This window comes from Mytilus californianus, unplaced genomic scaffold, assembly GCF_021869535.1.
Source record: "Mytilus californianus isolate M0D057914Y unplaced genomic scaffold, xbMytCali1.0.p SCAF_1, whole genome shotgun sequence".
Lineage (NCBI taxonomy): Eukaryota > Metazoa > Mollusca > Bivalvia > Mytilida > Mytilidae > Mytilus > Mytilus californianus.
The window spans coordinates 110,085,703-110,091,702 of record NW_026262581.1 but is presented as its reverse complement, the minus strand read 5'-3'; positions in this window follow the sequence as shown (position 1 = coordinate 110,091,702).

Below are 6,000 nucleotides of genomic sequence, written 5' to 3'. Positions count from 1 at the left end.
TCACTTTTTTTGTCATGCTTGAAGATATTGACTTGATATTTGTTATATAGTTTACATCATAACAAGTTATAGATCTAGTTAGCATAACATTCCAGTACAATGAATTTTTAACCGGTAGGGGACTATGTATTGCCATGCAATACTCTCAGAATGCTTGTTTTTGTTTCCTATATGAAAGAGGCTGTTCCAACATATTGCTGTGTTTAAGATCTTGTGTCTATGTCTTTCTGCTAAATGTGTATGCAAAATGCTGTTTCCAACTTTTATTTTACACTTTTTTCAACTTTCCCTTAAAACTGCTACTGTTATGCCATGTTTTACCCCATGTAACATTCTGTGTTTCACTCTTTTCCGGAAGATGTTACCTATTTTCCGCACATTCAATTTATCCCTGACGGGTTAAAAGAGAGGGGGGGGGGGGGTGTTAAAATATTTTATGTATAATGATTTTAGTTGATCCTTATATCCCAAACCTTACTTTGCAGTTACTAATATACTTTTCAATGTTTAAGATCTGGCTAAAAAATTGAAGAACTACATTGGTCGTAATTTTGTTTTTGTTTTTCTTGGAGTGGTGGAGGTTTTGGAATTATTCTCAACTGCAGATTGTTACCCATGAACTAGCACTTGCAAATATTTGACTTGCTTTCTTTTTCTAGTACAAGGCAGAGTATATCCATAAAAAATACTGATTTTGTTTGTAAAATTTGTTGTTGGATGTTAAGTATCCCATCATTCAATCTGGAGTTGTGGGAAGAAATAAAACCATGAATACATTTCTTGTGTTTTAAATTACTAATTGAAAACTTCTACAAAAATAGATAAATACTTCTTTATCTTCAAACTTTATAAATATTTACTGATATTTATTACACAGTAATTTTTGTAACATTGTTGACCAACACACAACAATTTTCTTGACCAAATTGTAAAATTTTTCTTTAAAATTTGGATTTGATAGGCAGTATGTATATAATTAAATGTACTATTTCCAGAAAAGAAATGCATGCTTTGCCTGAAATGTTATAAATATGTCTTGTTAATGGTACCATGTACTAAATAAAGTGATTAACATATTTAGTTAGTGATTTCCTACCTGTTTTAAACAACAGCTGTGATTTAATGACTCCTTTGGCCTAATTCAGTATTATTTAGCTTTTAGGTAAATTACTATGAGAAATATGTCAACTATTATTTGGTCTGTAATATCATTGTAAATATGTTTGTTATTTTCATGGCTCAATGATCATTGTAAAGGTTTAGTGGTTAGGTCATTTTTTCTGTCATTATGAGAAGTAGGTACTTTCTATTTTTTCATAGAATAATTGTGGGTTATACATATAAACACAAACATATATGGAGTATAGTTTTGTGAGACAGCAACCAACAATATAAAAAGCTAAATATATCTAAGAGATCAACATATGGTAGTTTGTGTCTTGCCTGCGACGAAAGTGCAGAAAGAGAGACATAGGGATTACAATCCGGCGGTGCAATGGCGTAAACTATTTGTTTAAAAGCTTTATTTTTCAGAAGGTAGAAAGAACGCCTGGATGCTTAATATCTTGTATGCAGAAGCCTTATGCTATGAAAATTCTGTCAGTCATATGTTCATTGTCCTTTCCTTCATTTTCATTGTTCAGCAACTGCTTGAAAAAAAAATTACTTTTTTGTTTGTCAAATGAATTTCTCACTTATTATTGTCCCCACGCGTAATGCATTGCGGTGGACATGGAAATACCATCCGTCTGTCTGCTCTTGTTAGCGCTCTCACATGTACAATTCTTGCCAGATTTTTTTAAAACTTATATCATAGGTTTATATAAGCAATGTCTTGGACGAGATTGAAAATCCGTGCCAATCAATTATTTTTCAGAGTTGCAAACATAAATTTTATGGAAAATTGCATCGTTAGCACTGTTTTGTGTACAATTCTTGCCATAATTTTATGAAACTTATATCATAGGTTTATATTAGCAATGTCTTGGACGAGTTCGAAAATCATGGCCGATTCAATTATTTTTAAAAGAGTAATGCCCCTTGGAAACATTAATTATATGGAAAATTGCATCATTAGCGCTCTCATGTGTATAATTCTTGACAGATTTTTATGAAACTTATATCATAGGTTTATATCAGCAATGTCTTGGACGAGTTTGAAAATTTGTCCAAAACAATTATTTTTAAATGAGTTATGCCCCTTGGAAAGATTTATTATATGGAAAATTGCATCGTTAGCGCTCTTTTGTGTACAAATATTGCCAGATTTAGATGTTTGAAAATCAGTGCTGATCAATAATTTTTTAAAAAGTTAACCCCTTGGAAATATTAATTATATGGAAAATTGCCTTATGAGCCCTCTAATGTGTACAATTCTTGCCAGATTTTTATGAAATTTATATTATAGGTTTATATCATCAATGTTCTTGAAGAGTTCAAAAATCAGTGCCGATCAATTATTAAACGACCGCAAAAATTAAAAATTTTTTGGTCGTATATTGGTATCACGCTGTCGTCGTCGTCCGGCTACGTCGTCAGCGTCGTCCGAAGACAGATGGTTTCCAGATAATAACTTTAGTACATGTATAAGTAATTAGAAATCAATAAAATTTTAACACAAGGTTTATAACCACTAAAGGAAGGTTGAGATTGATTTTGGGGGTTATGGTCCCAACTGTTTAGGAAAAAGGGGCCCAAATAAGCATTTTTGTAGTTTCCAGACAATAACTTGTGTTAAAGTGTATGAATCTCTCTGAAATGATACCACAAGTTTCCATACTACAAAGGGATGGTTAGGATTGACTTTGGGGGGTTATGGCTCAAACCAATTAGTAATTAGGGGCAACAAAAGGGGAAAAACAAGGGTTTTTCTAGTTAAAGGACAATTGAGACAATTTAAAAGCAGTGTAAGGGAGGTAATCCAAATCAATTAAAAGAACACTGTTTGATTACCTCCCTTACACTGCTTGTAATTTATGTATTAAGAAATGATGATTGTCTTGAGGCAATTAGCTGTCAATTTATTTTTAGCAGTTACTATTAATTAATATTAATTTTAGCCATGACTATGTATGTCATTTTATATTTTAAAACTTTAATGATGTATTTAAATGGGTAATTATGGTTGCAAACTCCATTAGAAATTTGAATTGAGATACTGACCATATCTTGAGGGAAAGATTTTTTTTTGGGGAATAAGGGAAAGTGGGGAGGTGAAAAAAATTGGAGGGGGGGACAATTTTTATACGACCGCAAAAAAATTTTGTGGTCGTATATTGGTATGACGTTGGCGTCGTCGTCGTCGTCCGAAGACACATTGGTTTTCGCACTCTAACTTTAGTTTAAGTGAATGGATCTTTTTGAAATTTGACCATAAGGTTAAATACCACAAAAGGAAGGTGGGGATTGATTTTGGGGGTTATGGTACCAACAGTTAAGGAATTTGGTGCCAAAAAGGGGCCAAAAATAAGCATTTTCTAGTTTCCAGACAATAACTGTGGAACGGTGTATGGATCTCTCTGAAATTATACTACAAGTTTCCATACCACAAAGGGATGGTTAGGATTTGCTTTGGGGGGTTATGGCTCAAACCGTTTAGGAATTAGGGGCAAAAAAGGGGGAAAAACAAGGTTGTCCTGGTTAATGGACAAATACTTTAGTACAAAACATAATTTAAAGCAGTGTAAGGGAGATAAATCAAATACATCATTGAAATTATCTCCCTTACACTGCTTTTAAATTATGTATAAAGTAATGGTTAATGAACAATAAAGATAATTTAAAACAGTGTAAGGGAGGTAATCCAAATACAACGTTTTGGTTACTTCCCTTACACTGCTTTTAAATTATGTTTAAAGAAATGCATATTTATAAAGGAAGACCAGTAAAAATATCTGCAAATGTTGCATCTTTTTTTTTTACAAAAAAATCCATATGAAGGTCCAAAGGGTCCAAAATTAAACTTTGTTTGATTTTAGCAAAAATTGAATATATGAGGTTCTTTGATATGCTGAATCTAAACATGTATTTAGATTTTTGGCCCAGTTTTCAAGTTGGTCCAAATTGGGGTCCAAAATTAAACTTTGTTTGATTTCAACAAAAATTGAATATATGGGGTTCTTTGATATGCTGAATCTAACCATGTATTTAGATTTTTTATTTGTGGACCCCGTTATCAAATTGGTTCATATTGAAGTCAAAAGGGTCCAAAATTAAACTTTGTTTGATTTCATCTGAAATTGAATTATTGGGGTTCTTTGATATTCCAAATCTAACCGTGTATTAAGATTTTTAATTTTGGGTCCTGTTTTTTAAATTGGTCTACATTAAGGTCCAAAGGGTCCAAAATTAAACTTAGTTTGATTTTAGCAAAAATTGAATTCTTGGGGTTCTTTGATATGCTGAATCTAAACATGTGTTTAGATTTTTGATTAGGGGCCCAGTTTTCAAGTTGGTCCAAGATAGGGTCCAGTATTTAAACTTTGTTTGATTTCAACAAAAATTGAATATATGGGGTTCTTTGATATGCTGAATCTTAACATGTATTTAGATTTTTTATTATGGGCCCAGTTTTCAAGTTGGTCAAAATTGGGGTCCAAAATTAAACTTTGTTTGATTTCAACAAAAATTGAATATATGAGGTTCATTGATATGCTGAATCTAACCATGTATTTAGATTTTTTATTTGTAGGCCCCGCTATCAAATTGGTTCATATTGAGGTCAAAAGGGTCCAAAATTAAACTTTGTTTCATTTCATCAGAAATTGAGTTATTGCGGTTCTTTACTATGCCAAATCTAACTGTGTTTTTAGATTTTTAATTTGGGTCCCGTTTTTTAAATTGGTCTTCATTGAGGTCCAAAGGGTCCAAAAGTAAACTTAGTTTGATTTTAACAAAAATTGAATTCTTGGGGTTCTTTGATATGCTGAATCTAAACATGTGTTTAGATTTTTGATTATGGGCCCAGTTTTCAAGTTGGTACAAGTTGGGGTCCAAAATTAAACTTTTTTTGATTTCAACAAAAATTGAATATATGGGGTTCTTTGATATGCTGAATCTAACCATGAATTTAGATTTTTTATTTGTGGGCCCTGCTATCAAATTGGTTCATATTGAGGTCAAAAGGGTCCAAAATTAAACTTTGTTTGATTTCATTAAAAATTGAATTATTGGGGTTCTTTGATATTCCAAATCTAACCGTGTATTTAGATTTTTAATTTTAAGTCCCGTTTTTTAAATTGGTCTTCATTAAGGTCCAAAGGGTCCAAAATTAAACTTAGTTTGATTTTAGCAAAAATTGAATTCTTAAGGTTCTTTGATATGCTGAATCTAAACATGTGTTTAGATTTTTGATTATGGGCCCAGTTTTCAAGTTTGTCCAAGTTGGGGTCCAAAATTAAACTTTGTTTGATTTTAACAAAAATTGAATATATGGGGTTCTTTGATATGCTGAATCTAACCATGTATTTTGATTTTGGACATTGGACCATAATAGGTAAATTAAAAAAAATTCAAGTTCTTAGACCACATTCTTTCTGTGTCAGAAACCTATGCTGTGTCAAATATTTAATAACAATCCAAATTCAGAGCTGTATCAAGCTTGAATGTTGTGTCCATACTTGCCCCAACTGTTCAGGGTTCGACCTCTGCGGTCGTATTAAGCTGCGCCCCAGCGAAGCATTTTATTCTCATTTCAGATTTCAAAAATTAAAAGAAAATTTCTTCAAATGTTTTTTTGGGGGGGTAATATTCAACAGCATAGTGTATTGCACAAAAGCAAAAAACTGGGATAAAATTTTTTTTTTGGGGGGGGGGGGGGGTCAATTCGCAACAGCAGTGTATTGCACAAAAGCAAAAAATTGAACATAAATTCAAATCATATAACCAATTTGAAGTTCTTTGACTACAGTTATTCTGTGTCAGAAACCTATGATGTGTCAAAAATTTAGTTACAATCCAAATTCAGACCTGTATCAAGCGTGAATATTGTGTCCATTAGGC